At 49.3% G+C, this 22,762-nt stretch overlaps 7 pseudogenes; all 7 read right to left on the bottom strand.

Annotated features, from left to right (window-relative positions):
• Positions 1 to 430: 430 nt before the first annotated feature.
• Positions 431 to 642, bottom strand: LOC124590923 (annotated as a pseudogene).
• A 3,271-nt stretch (positions 643 to 3,913) lies between these two features.
• Positions 3,914 to 4,125, bottom strand: LOC124590922 (annotated as a pseudogene).
• Positions 4,126 to 7,397: 3,272 nt separating this feature from the next.
• On the bottom strand, positions 7,398 to 7,609 carry LOC124590937 (annotated as a pseudogene).
• Positions 7,610 to 10,859: 3,250 nt separating this feature from the next.
• LOC124590936 lies at positions 10,860 to 11,071 on the bottom strand (annotated as a pseudogene).
• A 3,243-nt stretch (positions 11,072 to 14,314) lies between these two features.
• Positions 14,315 to 14,526, bottom strand: LOC124590935 (annotated as a pseudogene).
• A 3,243-nt stretch (positions 14,527 to 17,769) lies between these two features.
• LOC124590933 lies at positions 17,770 to 17,981 on the bottom strand (annotated as a pseudogene).
• Positions 17,982 to 21,225: 3,244 nt separating this feature from the next.
• On the bottom strand, positions 21,226 to 21,437 carry LOC124590921 (annotated as a pseudogene).
• Between the last annotated feature and the right edge of the window lie 1,325 nt (positions 21,438 to 22,762).

The following is a 22,762-nucleotide window of genomic DNA, read 5'->3' as shown; positions in this document are numbered from 1 at the left end:
GTCCACCGCCTACTGCATATGTGTGTGTGCGTGTGTACCACGTATTCTGCGTGCGTGCGGCGGCGACGACGACGACGTTCGCGAGGAGCTAAGGTTGTAACTCCAAAAAATGTTATTAAAATTATCTGCGATAGGACCATAAGAGACGCTAACGAGGCATCCGAAGGCACTGTCCTGTGCCACCATAAATTACCAGCCTAGCGTAATGCGGCTGCAAGTGCGGTCCGGCTAACCGCAAAAAAAAAAAAAAAAAAAAAAAAAAAAAAAAAAAAAAAAAAATTATTAAGATAATCTTAAATTAATTAAAAGAAATCGTGGTGTGTAAGCAACTAACTAATGGGCACATCAACAACTACGACAAGTTTTGCTACCAGCGGAATATCTGATCACTGCAGAATGTTAACCCATTTCAGGCTGTGTTTTAATTAATATTAGGTGGGCCGATCCCGACGGTACTGCAATGCCGGGCCAACCCGCGACAGAGGTGGAGCAAGCCCCTAGCACTCCGTCATAAGCCAAAAATGAGTTTAATATTCTGGTCGTGCAATGCAGGACGTATCAGATATTAAGCTGATAAGAACAGATAGTACACTTTTTTCCCTCCTACCTCCCCTATAGCCCTACCTTTTCCTCTCCAAAAATGCCGCCATCCTCTAGTGTCGACGCAGCACGTAAAGCAGGGTGTTGTTAGCAGCAAGACTTATTGCCATAAACCGAAAATAAAAGCGGAGGCATACTCTGCTATGCCTCAGGGGGCGACGACACACTCCTCAGAAACACACTTCCCTCTGCAGGTGTGAGGCAAGTGATGATGTTAAAAACTAAATAGAAAGAAATAAATAAAGACAGAAATGAACGCAAAAAAACCAGCGACGGTTGCATATTCAAACGAAACTGGCGAGATAATCCCATAGCCCATAGAATTAACGAAGTAATAATCCTCTAAGATAGATTATGTGTTTTCTAATTTTCCAATAATTTTTCATACAACGTTCACACAATTTCCATGTTACCAATTTCCATGTTATCAGTATCATAGAACAGTCTACTCTAGTGATGCCCAGAAGGCCAATATCAAACCTGGGGTATGGTTAAGTCAAGAGTAGTTTGAAAGTCCGAGTGACAAAGATCCAGGGGTACACTCAGGCAATTCTTATACGAGGTGCCTTACTCAGCCTGGAACACCTTTTGATAACCATGAACCATTGCAACTTTAAGAAATCTTGCAAAAGTAATGGTATATTTCCGGTCACATTCTGCCAGGCGATGCTGGCTCCAAAGGTAGTCCATGAAAGAGACAGCATCGGTGAGGCAAAGGTCATAGATCGTGAAAATGGTGTAGCCCAAGAGCCACACCACTGCGTTATGTCGTTTTCGGGGGTTGGTCTGAATACCAGGGGTAAGGAACCAGTCGATTGGCACATAGTCCAGTGTAGTCCCACCGATCAGCGCTAATAGCACACGTGCAAGGTCCCACACTTCTGTGACGTGAGGGCGTAAGAGACGATGCTCTCTGGTGTCTACGTCACCACATCGGCCGCAAGCAGCCGAGGGCCATAGGCGGATGGCCGCCAAGCGATGATTAGTGGGTATTAAATTGTTTACAACGCGATACCATAGCGCTGAAACTTCTGTGGGAAGGGCTGGGTGGGTGATATTAGCCCAAGCTTGGTGCCAGATGACCGACGGTCGCCTGTCCTCCAATTTATGTGGTGTGGGCTGGCTCTCGAAGCGCCTAGTAAAGGCGCTTCGATGTGCGTGCCTTGTCGGTGGCCACTGTTAGGACGTAACTTTGATTGAGGTAATAGACCTTGACTGCCGTCATCCGGAATGTAATATGTGTCAAACATACTGGTTCACGCGCCGATTGTGGGCGATAACGGTCGAAAAGCACCGCTGTTGTCCCACCTGGGTCAATCTCACGCAAAGTGGCGATACGGTGAATCAGGATTGCCGCACATATGCGGGGAAAGTCAATGAGTCCAAGGCCACCATCGACCTTTGGCAGTGTACAAGTCTGTGCATCAACGATGAATAGTGCATGCCGCCACAACAGGCAATATACTGTTTGTGAGATGGCTCTGCTGGTTTGTTTCGGTAGCGTAAGGAGTTGTGCTACATACCATGCCCGTTATAGGATGTAAGTATTAATCAGTTGGATTCGTTGTTGGAGGTCCAGTCGTCGATCAGTGTGACTCACGCAAAGTCCTCTGATGCGCGTAAGAATCCGCCTGCACGTGAGTGTTAACATGCGCTGCGGACAGGCAGTCACCTCAAGACCCAAGATACGCTGTTCCCCTACAATCCGGAACCATGGGTGCTCGATGGTCAATGATCGTGGTCCTAGTGGGATTAGCACCATTTTGTTGGATTTTTACATGGCACCGGATGCTCGTTCATAAACGTGGAGGACTCGGAAAACTGAATCGATGTCCCTGGCGTTTGCTACAAACACACCTACACCATCCGCGTATGCCGCACTGCGGAAGGTGACGCCTGGGAAAGGAACACCATCGACCATCCGTCCGATGTCACGCAGCACGGGGTCCAAAGCGATAAAATACACTGACAAGGGACACCCTTGTCGAACTGATCGTCTGATGGGAATTGGTCGTGATCTGCAGCCGTTCACAATGGTTGTGGAATTTGCTCCATCCAAGAAGTGCCGGATGACTCTTATGAAGTGCTCCCCGAAACCCATCCGCGACATAACGGCCAGCAGGTAAGGATGGGAGACCCTATCGAAGGCACCGGCGAAATCTAGGGATCAATTGCAGCCGGGGTTCGAGCGTCGGCGGTGGGTGAGTAAGACAGCATCACGGTATATAGAAGCAGCGGTGAAGGTGGTTCGATTCGACACGCCACATGATTGAGTGGGACAAAGTACCTTATTCATCACCTGTTTAAGACGTGAAGCCACACTTCGTGCCACCAACTTATAAACAGTGTTAATAACGGTGATGGGACGTACGCCTCTAGCCCGACAGTCGCCTGTGACCTTTGGATTAAGGGCAATACGTGCAGCTAGAAAATCGGCGGGTAGCTCGCAACCAGCAAAAATCTCCTCGCACATTTTGCAGAAGCGGTCTCCTAACAGGCCGGAAAACCTAGCACTTCAATTAGTGCTGGAATGGCACAATCGAAGGGCGGTATCCTTGCGGAGTACCGCCAGAGATGAAAAACCGCAGTGTCAGGGCCTAAATGCTTGCAGCATGTACGCTCCACATGTCGGGGTCACACACGGTGGTGCGGGCCGATATGGCAACAGGCGACCGTCGAAAACATCGCAAAAGCAAGTGCCGGAGGGAACGACAAAATACGAGAGCACTCGTCAACAGCCCAGTACCACCCTCCATGTCGAGGAGTAAACTGCGACTCCCATTTGAACGCCGCTAGCTGCCAGGCCAGTGGAGAAGCCGTGAGGCCGCCCCACAGCAGCGCCAGGCCGGCGCGAGCTATACTGGCGCGAGCTACACCTAGCCGAGTGCTTACATCGTCCACCGCCTACTGCATATGTGTGTGTGCGTGTGTACCACGTATTCTGCGTGCGTGCGGCGGCGACGACGACGACGACGTTCGCGAGGAGCTAAGGTTATAACTCCAAAAAATGTTATTAAAATTATCTGCGATAGGACCATAAGAGACGCTAACGAGGCATCCGAAGGCACTGTCCTGTGCCACCATAAATTACCAGCCTAGCGTAATGCGGCTGCAAGTGCGGTCCGGCTAACCGCAAAAAAAAAAAAAAAAAAAAAAAAAAAATTATTAAGATAATCTTAAATTAATTAAAAGAAATCGTGGTGTGTAAGCAACTAACTACTGGGCACATCAACAACTACGACAAGTTTTGCTACCAGCGGAATATCTGATCACTGCAGAATGTTAACCCATTTCAGGCTGTGTTTTAATTAATATTAGGTGGGCCGATCCCGACGGTACTGCAATGCCGGGCCAACCCGCGACAGAGGTGGAGCAAGCCCCTAGCACTCCGTCATAAGCCAAAAATGAGTTTAATATTCTGGTCGTGCAATGCAGGACGTATCAGATATTAAGCTGATAAGAACAGATAGTACACTTTTTTCCCTCCTACCTCCCCTATAGCCCTACCTTTTCCTCTCCAAAAATGCCGCCATCCTCTAGTGTCGACGCAGCACGTAAAGCAGGGTGTTGTTAGCAGCAAGACTTATTGCCATAAACCGAAAATAAAAGCGGAGGCATACTCTGCTATGCCTCAGGGGGCGACGACACACTCCTCAGAAACACACTTCCCTCTGCAGGTGTGAGGCAAGTGATGATGTTAAAAACTAAATAGAAAGAAATAAATAAAGACAGAAATGAACGCAAAAAAACCAGCGACGGTTGCATATTCAAACGAAACTGGCGAGATAATCCCATAGCCCATAGAATTAACGAAGTAATAATCCTCTAAGATAGATTATGTGTTTTCTAATTTTCCAATAATTTTTCATACAACGTTCACACAATTTCCATGTTACCAATTTCCATGTTATCAGTATCATAGAACAGTCTACTCTAGTGATGCCCAGAAGGCCAATATCAAACCTGGGGTATGGTTAAGTCAAGAGTAGTTTGAAAGTCCGAGTGACAAAGATCCAGGGGTACACTCAGGCAATTCTTATACGAGGTGCCTTACTCAGCCTGGAACACCTTTTGATAACCATGAACCATTGCAACTTTAAGAAATCTTGCAAAAGTAATGGTATATTTCCGGTCACATTCTGCCAGGCGATGCTGGCTCCAAAGGTAGTCCATGAAAGAGACAGCATCGGTGAGGCAAAGGTCATAGATCGTGAAAATGGTGTAGCCCAAGAGCCACACCACTGCGTTATGTCGTTTTCGGGGGTTGGTCTGAATACCAGGGGTAAGGAACCAGTCGATTGGCACATAGTCCAGTGTAGTCCCACCGATCAGCGCTAATAGCACACGTGCAAGGTCCCACACTTCTGTGACGTGAGGGCGTAAGAGACGATGCTCTCTGGTGTCTACGTCACCACATCGGCCGCAAGCAGCCGAGGGCCATAGGCGGATGGCCGCCAAGCGATGATTAGTGGGTATTAAATTGTTTACAACGCGATACCATAGCGCTGAAACTTCTGTGGGAAGGGCTGGGTGGGTGATATTAGCCCAAGCTTGGTGCCAGATGACCGACGGTCGAGTGGCCTCCAATTTATGTGGTGTGGGCTGGCTCTCGAAGCGCCTAGTAAAGGCGCTTCGATGTGCGTGCCTTGTCGGTGGCCACTGTTAAGACGTAACTTTGATTGAGGTAATAGACCTTGACTGCCGTCATCCGGAATGTAATATGTGTCAAACATACTGGTTCACGCGCCGATTGTGGGCGATAACGGTCGAAAAGCACCGCTGTTGTCCCACCTGGGTCAATCTCACGCAAAGTGGCGATACGGTGAATCAGGATTGCCGCACATATGCGGGGAAAGTCAATGAGTCCAAGGCCACCATCGACCTTTGGCAGTGTACAAGTCTGTGCATCAACGATGAATAGTGCATGCCGCCACAACAGGCAATATACTGTTTGTGAGATGGCTCTGCTGGTTTGTTTCGGTAGCGTAAGGAGTTGTGCTACATACCATGCCCGTTATAGGATGTAAGTATTAATCAGTTGGATTCGTTGTTGGAGGTCCAGTCGTCGATCAGTGTGACTCACGCAAAGTCCTCTGATGCGCGTAAGAATCCGCCTGCACGTGAGTGTTAACATGCGCTGCGGACAGGCAGTCACCTCAAGACCCAAGATACGCTGTTCCCCTACAATCCGGAACCATGGGTGCTCGATGGTCAATGATCGTGGTCCTAGTGGGATTAGCACCATTTTGTTGGATTTTTACATGGCACTGGATGCTCGTTCATAAACGTGGAGGACTCGGCAAACTGAATCGATGTCCCTGGCGTTTGCTACAAACACACCTACACCATCCGCGTATGCCGCACTGCGGAAGGTGACGCCTGGGAAAGGAACACCATCGACCATCCGTCCGATGTCACGCAGCACGGGGTCCAAAGCGATAAAATACACTGACAAGGGACACCCTTGTCGAACTGATCGTCTGATGGGAATTGGTCGTGATCTGCAGCCGTTCACAATGGTTGTGGAATTTGCTCCATCCAAGAAGTGCCGGATGACTCTTATGAAGTGCTCCCCGAAACCCATCCGCGACATAACGGCCAGCAGGTAAGGATGGGAGACCCTTTCGAAGGCACCGGCGAAATCTAGGGATCAATTGCAGCCGGGGTTCGAGCGTCGGCGGTGGGTGAGTAAGACAGCATCACGGTATATAGAAGCAGCGGTGAAGGTGGTTCGATTCGACACGCCACATGATTGAGTGGGACAAAGTACCTTATTCATCACCTGTTTAAGACGTGAAGCCACACTTCGTGCCACCAACTTATAAACAGTGTTAAGAACGGTGATGGGACGTACGCCTCTAGCCCGACAGTCGCCTGTGACCTTTGGATTAAGGGCAATACGTGCAGCTAGAAAATCGGCGGGTAGCTCGCAACCAGCAAAAATCTCCTCGCACATTTTGCAGAAGCGGTCTCCTAACAGGCCGGAAAACCTAGCACTTCAATTAGTGCTGGAATGGCACAATCGAAGGGCGGTATCCTTGCGGAGTACCGCCAGAGATGAAAAACCGCAGTGTCAGGGCCTAAATGCTTGCAGCATGTACGCTCCACATGTGGGGGTCACACACGGTGGTGCGGGCCGATATGGCAACAGGCGACCGTCGAAAACATCGCAAAAGCAAGTGCCGGAGGGAACGACAAAATACGAGAGCACTCGTCAACAGCCCAGTACCACCCTCCATGTCGAGGAGTAAACTGCGACTCCCATTTGAACGCCGCTAGCTGCCAGGCCAGTGGAGAAGCCGTGAGGCCGCCCCACAGCAGCGCCAGGCCGGCGCGAGCTATACTGGCGCGAGCTACACCTAGCCGAGTGCTTACATCGTCCACCGCCTACTGCATATGTGTGTGTGCGTGTGTACCACGTATTCTGCGTGCGTGCGGCGGCGACGACGACGACGTTCGCGAGGAGCTAAGGTTATAACTCCAAAAAATGTTATTAAAATTATCTGCGATAGGACCATAAGAGACGCTAACGAGGCATCCGAAGGCACTGTCCTGTGCCACCATAAATTACCAGCCTAGCGTAATGCGGCTGCAAGTGCGGTTCGGCTAACCGCAAAAAAAAAAAAAAAAAAAAAAAAAAAAAAAATTATTAAGATAATCTTAAATTAATTAAAAGAAATCGTGGTGTGTAAGCAACTAACTACTGGGCACATCAACAACTACGACAAGTTTTGCTACCAGCGGAATATCTGATCACTGCAGAATGTTAACCCATTTCAGGCTGTGTTTTAATTAATATTAGGTGGGCCGATCCCGACGGTACTGCAATGCCGGGCCAACCCGCGACAGAGGTGGAGCAAGCCCCTAGCACTCCGTCATAAGCCAAAAATGAGTTTAATATTCTGGTCGTGCAATGCAGGACGTATCAGATATTAAGCTGATAAGAACAGATAGTACACTTTTTTCCCTCCTACCTCCCCTATAGCCCTACCTTTTCCTCTCCAAAAATGCCGCCATCCTCTAGTGTCGACGCAGCACGTAAAGCAGGGTGTTGTTAGCAGCAAGACTTATTGCCATAAACCGAAAATAAAAGCGGAGGCATACTCTGCTATGCCTCAGGGGGCGACGACACACTCCTCAGAAACACACTTCCCTCTGCAGGTGTGAGGCAAGTGATGATGTTAAAAACTAAATAGAAAGAAATAAATAAAGACAGAAATGAACGCAAAAAAAACCAGCGACGGTTGCATATTCAAACGAAACTGGCGAGATAATCCCATAGCCCATAGAATTAACGAAGTAATAATCCTCTAAGATAGATTATGTGTTTTCTAATTTTCCAATAATTTTTCATACAACGTTCACACAATTTCCATGTTACCAATTTCCATGTTATCAGTATCATAGAACAGTCTACTCTAGTGATGCCCAGAAGGCCAATATCAAACCTGGGGTATGGTTAAGTCAAGAGTAGTTTGAAAGTCCGAGTGACAAAGATCCAGGGGTGCCTTACTCAGCCTGGAACACCTTTTGATAACCATGAACCATTGCAACTTTAAGAAATCTTGCAAAAGTAATGGTATATTTCCGGTCACATTCTGCCAGGCGATGCTGGCTCCAAAGGTAGTCCATGAAAGAGACAGCATCGGTGAGGCAAAGGTCATAGATCGTGAAAATGGTGTAGCCCAAGAGCCACACCACTGCGTTATGTCGTTTTCGGGGGTTGGTCTGAGTACCAGGGGTAAGGAACCAGTCGATTGGCACATAGTCCAGTGTAGTCCCACCGATCAGCGCTAATAGCACACGTGCAAGGTCCCACACTTCTGTGACGTGAGGGCGTAAGAGACGATGCTCTCTGGTGTCTACGTCACCACATCGGCCGCAAGCAGCCGAGGGCCATAGGCGGATGGCCGCCAAGCGATGATTAGTGGGTATTAAATTGTTTACAACGCGATACCATAGCGCTGAAACTTCTGTGGGAAGGGCTGGGTGGGTGATATTAGCCCAAGCTTGGTGCCAGATGACCGACGGTCGCCTGTCCTCCAATTTATGTGGTGTGGGCTGGCTCTCGAAGCGCCTAGTAAAGGCGCTTCGATGTGCGTGCCTTGTCGGTGGCCACTGTTAGGACGTAACTTTGATTGAGGTAATAGACCTTGACTGCCGTCATCCGGAATGTAATATGTGTCAAACATACTGGTTCACGCGCCGATTGTGGGCGATAACGGTCGAAAAGCACCGCTGTTGTCCCACCTGGGTCAATCTCACGCAAAGTGGCGATACGGTGAATCAGGATTGCCGCACATATGCGGGGAAAGTCAATGAGTCCAAGGCCACCATCGACCTTTGGCAGTGTACAAGTCTGTGCATCAACGATGAATAGTGCATGCCGCCACAACAGGCAATATACTGTTTGTGAGATGGCTCTGCTGGTTTGTTTCGGTAGCGTAAGGAGTTGTGCTACATACCATGCCCGTTATAGGATGTAAGTATTAATCAGTTGGATTCGTTGTTGGAGGTCCAGTCGTCGATCAGTGTGACTCACGCAAAGTCCTCTGATGCGCGTAAGAATCCGCCTGCACGTGAGTGTTAACATGCGCTGCGGACAGGCAGTCACCTCAAGACCCAAGATACGCTGTTCCCCTACAATCCGGAACCATGGGTGCTCGATGGTCAATGATCGTGGTCCTAGTGGGATTAGCACCATTTTGTTGGATTTTTACATGGCACCGGATGCTCGTTCATAAACGTGGAGGACTCGGCAAACTGAATCGATGTCCCTGGCGTTTGCTACAAACACACCTACACCATCCGCGTATGCCGCACTGCGGAAGGTGACGCCTGGGAAAGGAACACCATCGACCATCCGTCCGATGTCACGCAGCACGGGGTCCAAAGCGATAAAATACACTGACAAGGGACACCCTTGTCGAACTGATCGTCTGATGGGAATTGGTCGTGATCTGCAGCCGTTCACAATGGTTGTGGAATTTGCTCCATCCAAGAAGTGCCGGATGACTCTTATGAAGTGCTCCCCGAAACCCATCCGCGACATAACGGCCAGCAGGTAAGGATGGGAGACCCTATCGAAGGCACCGGCGAAATCTAGGGATCAATTGCAGCCGGGGTTCGAGCGTCGGCGGTGGGTGAGTAAGACAGCATCACGGTATATAGAAGCAGCGGTGAAGGTGGTTCGATTCGACACGCCACATGATTGAGTGGGACAAAGTACCTTATTCATCACCTGTTTAAGACGTGAAGCCACACTTCGTGCCACCAACTTATAAACAGTGTTAAGAACGGTGATGGGACGTACGCCTCTAGCCCGACAGTCGCCTGTGACCTTTGGATTAAGGGCAATACGTGCAGCTAGAAAATCGGCGGGTAGCTCGCAACCAGCAAAAATCTCCTCGCACATTTTGCAGAAGCGGTCTCCTAACAGGCCGGAAAACCTAGCACTTCAATTAGTGCTGGAATGGCACAATCGAAGGGCGGTATCCTTGCGAAGTACCGCCAGAGATGAAAAACCGCAGTGTCAGGGCCTAAATGCTTGCAGCATGTACGCTCCACATGTGGGGGTCACACACGGTGGTGCGGGCCGATATGGCAACAGGCGACCGTCGAAAACATCGCAAAAGCAAGTGCCGGAGGGAACGACAAAATACGAGAGCACTCGTCAACAGCCCAGTACCACCCTCCATGTCGAGGAGTAAACTGCGACTCCCATTTGAACGCCGCTAGCTGCCAGGCCAGTGGAGAAGCCGTGAGGCCGCCCCACAGCAGCGCCAGGCCGGCGCGAGCTATACTGGCGCGAGCTACACCTAGCCGAGTGCTTACATCGTCCACCGCCTACTGCATATGTGTGTGTGCGTGTGTACCACGTATTCTGCGTGCGTGCGGCGGCGACGACGACGACGTTCGCGAGGAGCTAAGGTTATAACTCCAAAAAATGTTATTAAAATTATCTGCGATAGGACCATAAGAGACGCTAACGAGGCATCCGAAGGCACTGTCCTGTGCCACCATAAATTACCAGCCTAGCGTAATGCGGCTGCAAGTGCGGTTCGGCTAACCGCAAAAAAAAAAAAAAAAAAAAAAAAAAAAAAAAAAATTATTAAGATAATCTTAAATTAATTAAAAGAAATCGTGGTGTGTAAGCAACTAACTACTGGGCACATCAACAACTACGACAAGTTTTGCTACCAGCGGAATATCTGATCACTGCAGAATGTTAACCCATTTCAGGCTGTGTTTTAATTAATATTAGGTGGGCCGATCCCGACGGTACTGCAATGCCGGGCCAACCCGCGACAGAGGTGGAGCAAGCCCCTAGCACTCCGTCATAAGCCAAAAATGAGTTTAATATTCTGGTCGTGCAATGCAGGACGTATCAGATATTAAGCTGATAAGAACAGATAGTACACTTTTTTCCCTCCTACCTCCCCTATAGCCCTACCTTTTCCTCTCCAAAAATGCCGCCATCCTCTAGTGTCGACGCAGCACGTAAAGCAGGGTGTTGTTAGCAGCAAGACTTATTGCCATAAACCGAAAATAAAAGCGGAGGCATACTCTGCTATGCCTCAGGGGGCGACGACACACTCCTCAGAAACACACTTCCCTCTGCAGGTGTGAGGCAAGTGATGATGTTAAAAACTAAATAGAAAGAAATAAATAAAGACAGAAATGAACGCAAAAAAAACCAGCGACGGTTGCATATTCAAACGAAACTGGCGAGATAATCCCATAGCCCATAGAATTAACGAAGTAATAATCCTCTAAGATAGATTATGTGTTTTCTAATTTTCCAATAATTTTTCATACAACGTTCACACAATTTCCATGTTACCAATTTCCATGTTATCAGTATCATAGAACAGTCTACTCTAGTGATGCCCAGAAGGCCAATATCAAACCTGGGGTATGGTTAAGTCAAGAGTAGTTTGAAAGTCCGAGTGACAAAGATCCAGGGGTGCCTTACTCAGCCTGGAACACCTTTTGATAACCATGAACCATTGCAACTTTAAGAAATCTTGCAAAAGTAATGGTATATTTCCGGTCACATTCTGCCAGGCGATGCTGGCTCCAAAGGTAGTCCATGAAAGAGACAGCATCGGTGAGGCAAAGGTCATAGATCGTGAAAATGGTGTAGCCCAAGAGCCACACCACTGCGTTATGTCGTTTTCGGGGGTTGGTCTGAATACCAGGGGTAAGGAACCAGTCGATTGGCACATAGTCCAGTGTAGTCCCACCGATCAGCGCTAATAGCACACGTGCAAGGTCCCACACTTCTGTGACGTGAGGGCGTAAGAGACGATGCTCTCTGGTGTCTACGTCACCACATCGGCCGCAAGCAGCCGAGGGCCATAGGCGGATGGCCGCCAAGCGATGATTAGTGGGTATTAAATTGTTTACAACGCGATACCATAGCGCTGAAACTTCTGTGGGAAGGGCTGGGTGGGTGATATTAGCCCAAGCTTGGTGCCAGATGACCGACGGTCGCCTGTCCTCCAATTTATGTGGTGTGGGCTGGCTCTCGAAGCGCCTAGTAAAGGCGCTTCGATGTGCGTGCCTTGTCGGTGGCCACTGTTAGGACGTAACTTTGATTGAGGTAATAGACCTTGACTGCCGTCATCCGGAATGTAATATGTGTCAAACATACTGGTTCACGCGCCGATTGTGGGCGATAACGGTCGAAAAGCACCGCTGTTGTCCCACCTGGGTCAATCTCACGCAAAGTGGCGATACGGTGAATCAGGATTGCCGCACATATGCGGGGAAAGTCAATGAGTCCAAGGCCACCATCGACCTTTGGCAGTGTACAAGTCTGTGCATCAACGATGAATAGTGCATGCCGCCACAACAGGCAATATACTGTTTGTGAGATGGCTCTGCTGGTTTGTTTCGGTAGCGTAAGGAGTTGTGCTACATACCATGCCCGTTATAGGATGTAAGTATTAATCAGTTGGATTCGTTGTTGGAGGTCCAGTCGTCGATCAGTGTGACTCACGCAAAGTCCTCTGATGCGCGTAAGAATCCGCCTGCACGTGAGTGTTAACATGCGCTGCGGACAGGCAGTCACCTCAAGACCCAAGATACGCTGTTCCCCTACAATCCGGAACCATGGGTGCTCGATGGTCAATGATCGTGGTCCTAGTGGGATTAGCACCATTTTGTTGGATTTTTACATGGCACCGGATGCTCGTTCATAAACGTGGAGGACTCGGCAAACTGAATCGATGTCCCTGGCGTTTGCTACAAACACACCTACACCATCCGCGTATGCCGCACTGCGGAAGGTGACGCCTGGGAAAGGAACACCATCGACCATCCGTCCGATGTCACGCAGCACGGGGTCCAAAGCGATAAAATACACTGACAAGGGACACCCTTGTCGAACTGATCGTCTGATGGGAATTGGTCGTGATCTGCAGCCGTTCACAATGGTTGTGGAATTTGCTCCATCCAAGAAGTGCCGGATGACTCTTATGAAGTGCTCCCCGAAACCCATCCGCGACATAACGGCCAGCAGGTAAGGATGGGAGACCCTATCGAAGGCACCGGCGAAATCTAGGGATCAATTGCAGCCGGGGTTCGAGCGTCGGCGGTGGGTGAGTAAGACAGCATCACGGTATATAGAAGCAGCGGTGAAGGTGGTTCGATTCGACACGCCACATGATTGAGTGGGACAAAGTACCTTATTCATCACCTGTTTAAGACGTGAAGCCACACTTCGTGCCACCAACTTATAAACAGTGTTAAGAACGGTGATGGGACGTACGCCTCTAGCCCGACAGTCGCCTGTGACCTTTGGATTAAGGGCAATACGTGCAGCTAGAAAATCGGCGGGTAGCTCGCAACCAGCAAAAATCTCCTCGCACATTTTGCAGAAGCGGTCTCCTAACAGGCCGGAAAACCTAGCACTTCAATTAGTGCTGGAATGGCACAATCGAAGGGCGGTATCCTTGCGGAGTACCGCCAGAGATGAAAAACCGCAGTGTCAGGGCCTAAATGCTTGCAGCATGTACGCTCCACATGTGGGGGTCACACACGGTGGTGCGGGCCGATATGGCAACAGGCGACCGTCGAAAACATCGCAAAAGCAAGTGCCGGAGGGAACGACAAAATACGAGAGCACTCGTCAACAGCCCAGTACCACCCTCCATGTCGAGGAGTAAACTGCGACTCCCATTTGAACGCCGCTAGCTGCCAGGCCAGTGGAGAAGCCGTGAGGCCGCCCCACAGCAGCGCCAGGCCGGCGCGAGCTATACTGGCGCGAGCTACACCTAGCCGAGTGCTTACATCGTCCACCGCCTACTGCATATGTGTGTGTGCGTGTGTACCACGTATTCTGCGTGCGTGCGGCGGCGACGACGACGACGTTCGCGAGGAGCTAAGGTTATAACTCCAAAAAATGTTATTAAAATTATCTGCGATAGGACCATAAGAGACGCTAACGAGGCATCCGAAGGCACTGTCCTGTGCCACCATAAATTACCAGCCTAGCGTAATGCGGCTGCAAGTGCGGTCCGGCTAACCGCAAAAAAAAAAAAAAAAAAAAAAAAAAAATTATTAAGATAATCTTAAATTAATTAAAAGAAATCGTGGTGTGTAAGCAACTAACTACTGGGCACATCAACAACTACGACAAGTTTTGCTACCAGCGGAATATCTGATCACTGCAGAATGTTAACCCATTTCAGGCTGTGTTTTAATTAATATTAGGTGGGCCGATCCCGACGGTACTGCAATGCCGGGCCAACCCGCGACAGAGGTGGAGCAAGCCCCTAGCACTCCGTCATAAGCCAAAAATGAGTTTAATATTCTGGTCGTGCAATGCAGGACGTATCAGATATTAAGCTGATAAGAACAGATAGTACACTTTTTTCCCTCCTACCTCCCCTATAGCCCTACCTTTTCCTCTCCAAAAATGCCGCCATCCTCTAGTGTCGACGCAGCACGTAAAGCAGGGTGTTGTTAGCAGCAAGACTTATTGCCATAAACCGAAAATAAAAGCGGAGGCATACTCTGCTATGCCTCAGGGGGCGACGACACACTCCTCAGAAACACACTTCCCTCTGCAGGTGTGAGGCAAGTGATGATGTTAAAAACTAAATAGAAAGAAATAAATAAAGACAGAAATGAACGCAAAAAAAACCAGCGACGGTTGCATATTCAAACGAAACTGGCGAGATAATCCCATAGCCCATAGAATTAACGAAGTAATAATCCTCTAAGATAGATTATGTGTTTTCTAATTTTCCAATAATTTTTCATACAACGTTCACACAATTTCCATGTTACCAATTTCCATGTTATCAGTATCATAGAACAGTCTACTCTAGTGATGCCCAGAAGGCCAATATCAAACCTGGGGTATGGTTAAGTCAAGAGTAGTTTGAAAGTCCGAGTGACAAAGATCCAGGGGTGCCTTACTCAGCCTGGAACACCTTTTGATAACCATGAACCATTGCAACTTTAAGAAATCTTGCAAAAGTAATGGTATATTTCCGGTCACATTCTGCCAGGCGATGCTGGCTCCAAAGGTAGTCCATGAAAGAGACAGCATCGGTGAGGCAAAGGTCATAGATCGTGAAAATGGTGTAGCCCAAGAGCCACACCACTGCGTTATGTCGTTTTCGGGGGTTGGTCTGAATACCAGGGGTAAGGAACCAGTCGATTGGCACATAGTCCAGTGTAGTCCCACCGATCAGCGCTAATAGCACACGTGCAAGGTCCCACACTTCTGTGACGTGAGGGCGTAAGAGACGATGCTCTCTGGTGTCTACGTCACCACATCGGCCGCAAGCAGCCGAGGGCCATAGGCGGATGGCCGCCAAGCGATGATTAGTGGGTATTAAATTGTTTACAACGCGATACCATAGCGCTGAAACTTCTGTGGGAAGGGCTGGGTGGGTGATATTAGCCCAAGCTTGGTGCCAGATGACCGACGGTCGCCTGTCCTCCAATTTATGTGGTGTGGGCTGGCTCTCGAAGCGCCTAGTAAAGGCGCTTCGATGTGCGTGCCTTGTCGGTGGCCACTGTTAGGACGTAACTTTGATTGAGGTAATAGACCTTGACTGCCGTCATCCGGAATGTAATATGTGTCAAACATACTGGTTCACGCGCCGATTGTGGGCGATAACGGTCGAAAAGCACCGCTGTTGTCCCACCTGGGTCAATCTCACGCAAAGTGGCGATACGGTGAATCAGGATTGCCGCACATATGCGGGGAAAGTCAATGAGTCCAAGGCCACCATCGACCTTTGGCAGTGTACAAGTCTGTGCATCAACGATGAATAGTGCATGCCGCCACAACAGGCAATATACTGTTTGTGAGATGGCTCTGCTGGTTTGTTTCGGTAGCGTAAGGAGTTGTGCTACATACCATGCCCGTTATAGGATGTAAGTATTAATCAGTTGGATTCGTTGTTGGAGGTCCAGTCGTCGATCAGTGTGACTCACGCAAAGTCCTCTGATGCGCGTAAGAATCCGCCTGCACGTGAGTGTTAACATGCGCTGCGGACAGGCAGTCACCTCAAGACCCAAGATACGCTGTTCCCCTACAATCCGGAACCATGGGTGCTCGATGGTCAATGATCGTGGTCCTAGTGGGATTAGCACCATTTTGTTGGATTTTTACATGGCACCGGATGCTCGTTCATAAACGTGGAGGACTCGGCAAACTGAATCGATGTCCCTGGCGTTTGCTACAAACACACCTACACCATCCGCGTATGCCGCACTGCGGAAGGTGACGCCTGGGAAAGGAACACCATCGACCATCCGTCCGATGTCACGCAGCACGGGGTCCAAAGCGATAAAATACACTGACAAGGGACACCCTTGTCGAACTGATCGTCTGATGGGAATTGGTCGTGATCTGCAGCCGTTCACAATGGTTGTGGAATTTGCTCCATCCAAGAAGTGCCGGATGACTCTTATGAAGTGCTCCCCGAAACCCATCCGCGACATAACGGCCAGCAGGTAAGGATGGGAGACCCTATCGAAGGCACCGGCGAAATCTAGGGATCAATTGCAGCCGGGGTTCGAGCGTCGGCGGTGGGTGAGTAAGACAGCATCACGGTATATAGAAGCAGCGGTGAAGGTGGTTCGATTCGACACGCCACATGATTGAGTGGGACAAAGTACCTTATTCATCACCTGTTTAAGACGTGAAGCCACACTTCGTGCCACCAACTTATAAACAGTGTTAAGAACGGTGATGGGACGTACGCCTCTAGCCCGACAGTCGCCTGTGACCTTTGGATTAAGGGCAATACGTGCAGCTAGAAAATCGGCGGGTAGCTCGCAACCAGCAAAAATCTCCTCGCACATTTTGCAGAAGCGGTCTCCTAACAGGCCGGAAAACCTAGCACTTCAATTAGTGCTGGAATGGCACAATCGAAGGGCGGTATCCTTGCGGAGTACCGCCAGAGATGAAAAACCGCAGTGTCAGGGCCTAAATGCTTGCAGCATGTACGCTCCACATGTGGGGGTCACACACGGTGGTGCGGGCCGATATGGCAACAGGCGACCGTCGAAAACATCGCAAAAGCAAGTGCCGGAGGGAACGACAAAATACGAGAGCACTCGTCAACAGCCCAGTACCACCCTCCATGTCGAGGAGTAAACTGCGACTCCCATTTGAACGCCGCTAGCTGCCAGGCCAGTGGAGAAGCCGTGAGGCCGCCCCACAGCAGCGCCAGGCCGGCGCGAGCTATACTGGCGCGAGCTACACCTAGCCGAGTGCTTACATCGTCCACCGCCTACTGCATATGTGTGTGTGCGTGTGTACCACGTATTCTGCGTGCGTGCGGCGGCGACGACGACGACGTTCGCGAGGAGCTAAGGTTATAACTCCAAAAAATGTTATTAAAATTATCTGCGATAGGACCATAAGAGACGCTAACGAGGCATCCGAAGGCACTGTCCTGTGCCACCATAAATTACCAGCCTAGCGTAATGCGGCTGCAAGTGCGGTCCGGCTAACCGCAAAAAAAAAAAAAAAAAAAAAAAAAAAATTATTAAGATAATCTTAAATTAATTAAAAGAAATCGTGGTGTGTAAGCAACTAACTACTGGGCACATCAACAACTACGACAAGTTTTGCTACCAGCGGAATATCTGATCACTGCAGAATGTTAACCCATTTCAGGCTGTGTTTTAATTAATATTAGGTGGGCCGATCCCGACGGTACTGCAATGCCGGGCCAACCCGCGACAGAGGTGGAGCAAGCCCCTAGCACTCCGTCATAAGCCAAAAATGAGTTTAATATTCTGGTCGTGCAATGCAGGACGTATCAGATATTAAGCTGATAAGAACAGATAGTACACTTTTTTCCCTCCTACCTCCCCTATAGCCCTACCTTTTCCTCTCCAAAAATGCCGCCATCCTCTAGTGTCGACGCAGCACGTAAAGCAGGGTGTTGTTAGCAGCAAGACTTATTGCCATAAACCGAAAATAAAAGCGGAGGCATACTCTGCTATGCCTCAGGGGGCGACGACACACTCCTCAGAAACACACTTCCCTCTGCAGGTGTGAGGCAAGTGATGATGTTAAAAACTAAATAGAAAGAAATAAATAAAGACAGAAATGAACGCAAAAAAAACCAGCGACGGTTGCATATTCAAACGAAACTGGCGAGATAATCCCATAGCCCATAGAATTAACGAAGTAATAATCCTCTAAGATAGATTATGTGTTTTCTAATTTTCCAATAATTTTTCATACAACGTTCACACAATTTCCATGTTACCAATTTCCATGTTATCAGTATCATAGAACAGTCTACTCTAGTGATGCCCAGAAGGCCAATATCAAACCTGGGGTATGGTTAAGTCAAGAGTAGTTTGAAAGTCCGAGTGACAAAGATCCAGGGGTGCCTTACTCAGCCTGGAACACCTTTTGATAACCATGAACCATTGCAACTTTAAGAAATCTTGCAAAAGTAATGGTATATTTCCGGTCACATTCTGCCAGGCGATGCTGGCTCCAAAGGTAGTCCATGAAAGAGACAGCATCGGTGAGGCAAAGGTCATAGATCGTGAAAATGGTGTAGCCCAAGAGCCACACCACTGCGTTATGTCGTTTTCGGGGGTTGGTCTGAATACCAGGGGTAAGGAACCAGTCGATTGGCACATAGTCCAGTGTAGTCCCACCGATCAGCGCTAATAGCACACGTGCAAGGTCCCACACTTCTGTGACGTGAGGGCGTAAGAGACGATGCTCTCTGGTGTCTACGTCACCACATCGGCCGCAAGCAGCCGAGGGCCATAGGCGGATGGCCGCCAAGCGATGATTAGTGGGTATTAAATTGTTTACAACGCGATACCATAGCGCTGAAACTTCTGTGGGAAGGGCTGGGTGGGTGATATTAGCCCAAGCTTGGTGCCAGATGACCGACGGTCGCCTGTCCTCCAATTTATGTGGTGTGGGCTGGCTCTCGAAGCGCCTAGTAAAGGCGCTTCGATGTGCGTGCCTTGTCGGTGGCCACTGTTAGGACGTAACTTTGATTGAGGTAATAGACCTTGACTGCCGTCATCCGGAATGTAATATGTGTCAAACATACTGGTTCACGCGCCGATTGTGGGCGATAACGGTCGAAAAGCACCGCTGTTGTCCCACCTGGGTCAATCTCACGCAAAGTGGCGATACGGTGAATCAGGATTGCCGCACATATGCGGGGAAAGTCAATGAGTCCAAGGCCACCATCGACCTTTGGCAGTGTACAAGTCTGTGCATCAACGATGAATAGTGCATGCCGCCACAACAGGCAATATACTGTTTGTGAGATGGCTCTGCTGGTTTGTTTCGGTAGCGTAAGGAGTTGTGCTACATACCATGCCCGTTATAGGATGTAAGTATTAATCAGTTGGATTCGTTGTTGGAGGTCCAGTCGTCGATCAGTGTGACTCACGCAAAGTCCTCTGATGCGCGTAAGAATCCGCCTGCACGTGAGTGTTAACATGCGCTGCGGACAGGCAGTCACCTCAAGACCCAAGATACGCTGTTCCCCTACAATCCGGAACCATGGGTGCTCGATGGTCAATGATCGTGGTCCTAGTGGGATTAGCACCATTTTGTTGGATTTTTACATGGCACCGGATGCTCGTTCATAAACGTGGAGGACTCGGCAAACTGAATCGATGTCCCTGGCGTTTGCTACAAACACACCTACACCATCCGCGTATGCCGCACTGCGGAAGGTGACGCCTGGGAAAGGAACACCATCGACCATCCGTCCGATGTCACGCAGCACGGGGTCCAAAGCGATAAAATACACTGACAAGGGACACCCTTGTCGAACTGATCGTCTGATGGGAATTGGTCGTGATCTGCAGCCGTTCACAATGGTTGTGGAATTTGCTCCATCCAAGAAGTGCCGGATGACTCTTATGAAGTGCTCCCCGAAACCCATCCGCGACATAACGGCCAGCAGGTAAGGATGGGAGACCCTATCGAAGGCACCGGCGAAATCTAGGGATCAATTGCAGCCGGGGTTCGAGCGTCGGCGGTGGGTGAGTAAGACAGCATCACGGTATATAGAAGCAGCGGTGAAGGTGGTTCGATTCGACACGCCACATGATTGAGTGGGACAAAGTACCTTATTCATCACCTGTTTAAGACGTGAAGCCACACTTCGTGCCACCAACTTATAAACAGTGTTAAGAACGGTGATGGGACGTACGCCTCTAGCCCGACAGTCGCCTGTGACCTTTGGATTAAGGGCAATACGTGCAGCTAGAAAATCGGCGGGTAGCTCGCAACCAGCAAAAATCTCCTCGCACATTTTGCAGAAGCGGTCTCCTAACAGGCCGGAAAACCTAGCACTTCAATTAGTGCTGGAATGGCACAATCGAAGGGCGGTATCCTTGCGGAGTACCGCCAGAGATGAAAAACCGCAGTGTCAGGGCCTAAATGCTTGCAGCATGTACGCTCCACATGTGGGGGTCACACACGGTGGTGCGGGCCGATATGGCAACAGGCGACCGTCGAAAACATCGCAAAAGCAAGTGCCGGAGGGAACGACAAAATACGAGAGCACTCGTCAACAGCCCAGTACCACCCTCCATGTCGAGGAGTAAACTGCGACTCCCATTTGAACGCCGCTAGCTGCCAGGCCAGTGGAGAAGCCGTGAGGCCGCCCCACAGCAGCGCCAGGCCGGCGCGAGCTATACTGGCGCGAGCTACACCTAGCCGAGTGCTTACATCGTCCACCGCCTACTGCATATGTGTGTGTGCGTGTGTACCACGTATTCTGCGTGCGTGCGGCGGCGACGACGACGACGTTCGCGAGGAGCTAAGGTTATAACTCCAAAAAATGTTATTAAAATTATCTGCGATAGGACCATAAGAGACGCTAACGAGGCATCCGAAGGCACTGTCCTGTGCCACCATAAATTACCAGCCTAGCGTAATGCGGCTGCAAGTGCGGTTCGGCTAACCGCAAAAAAAAAAAAAAAAAAAAAAAAAAAAATTATTAAGATAATCTTAAATTAATTAAAAGAAATCGTGGTGTGTAAGCAACTAACTACTGGGCACATCAACAACTACGACAAGTTTTGCTACCAGCGGAATATCTGATCACTGCAGAATGTTAACCCATTTCAGGCTGTGTTTTAATTAATATTAGGTGGGCCGATCCCGACGGTACTGCAATGCCGGGCCAACCCGCGACAGAGGTGGAGCAAGCCCCTAGCACTCCGTCATAAGCCAAAAATGAGTTTAATATTCTGGTCGTGCAATGCAGGACGTATCAGATATTAAGCTGATAAGAACAGATAGTACACTTTTTTCCCTCCTACCTCCCCTATAGCCCTACCTTTTCCTCTCCAAAAATGCCGCCATCCTCTAGTGTCGACGCAGCACGTAAAGCAGGGTGTTGTTAGCAGCAAGACTTATTGCCATAAACCGAAAATAAAAGCGGAGGCATACTCTGCTATGCCTCAGGGGGCGACGACACACTCCTCAGAAACACACTTCCCTCTGCAGGTGTGAGGCAAGTGATGATGTTAAAAACTAAATAGAAAGAAATAAATAAAGACAGAAATGAACGCAAAAAAAACCAGCGACGGTTGCATATTCAAACGAAACTGGCGAGATAATCCCATAGCCCATAGAATTAACGAAGTAATAATCCTCTAAGATAGATTATGTGTTTTCTAATTTTCCAATAATTTTTCATACAACGTTCACACAATTTCCATGTTACCAATTTCCATGTTATCAGTATCATAGAACAGTCTACTCTAGTGATGCCCAGAAGGCCAATATCAAACCTGGGGTATGGTTAAGTCAAGAGTAGTTTGAAAGTCCGAGTGACAAAGATCCAGGGGTGCCTTACTCAGCCTGGAACACCTTTTGATAACCATGAACCATTGCAACTTTAAGAAATCTTGCAAAAGTAATGGTATATTTCCGGTCACATTCTGCCAGGCGATGCTGGCTCCAAAGGTAGTCCATGAAAGAGACAGCATCGGTGAGGCAAAGGTCATAGATCGTGAAAATGGTGTAGCCCAAGAGCCACACCACTGCGTTATGTCGTTTTCGGGGGTTGGTCTGAATACCAGGGGTAAGGAACCAGTCGATTGGCACATAGTCCAGTGTAGTCCCACCGATCAGCGCTAATAGCACACGTGCAAGGTCCCACACTTCTGTGACGTGAGGGCGTAAGAGACGATGCTCTCTGGTGTCTACGTCACCACATCGGCCGCAAGCAGCCGAGGGCCATAGGCGGATGGCCGCCAAGCGATGATTAGTGGGTATTAAATTGTTTACAACGCGATACCATAGCGCTGAAACTTCTGTGGGAAGGGCTGGGTGGGTGATATTAGCCCAAGCTTGGTGCCAGATGACCGACGGTCGCCTGTCCTCCAATTTATGTGGTGTGGGCTGGCTCTCGAAGCGCCTAGTAAAGGCGCTTCGATGTGCGTGCCTTGTCGGTGGCCACTGTTAGGACGTAACTTTGATTGAGGTAATAGACCTTGACTGCCGTCATCCGGAATGTAATATGTGTCAAACATACTGGTTCACGCGCCGATTGTGGGCGATAACGGTCGAAAAGCACCGCTGTTGTCCCACCTGGGTCAATCTCACGCAAAGTGGCGATACGGTGAATCAGGATTGCCGCACATATGCGGGGAAAGTCAATGAGTCCAAGGCCAC

Source organism: Schistocerca americana, unplaced genomic scaffold (genome assembly GCF_021461395.2).
Source record: "Schistocerca americana isolate TAMUIC-IGC-003095 unplaced genomic scaffold, iqSchAmer2.1 HiC_scaffold_782, whole genome shotgun sequence".
In the NCBI taxonomy this organism is placed as follows: domain Eukaryota; kingdom Metazoa; phylum Arthropoda; class Insecta; order Orthoptera; family Acrididae; genus Schistocerca; species Schistocerca americana.
Note: the sequence above shows the minus strand (reverse complement) of the source record. Positions and strands in the feature narration are given on the sequence as shown.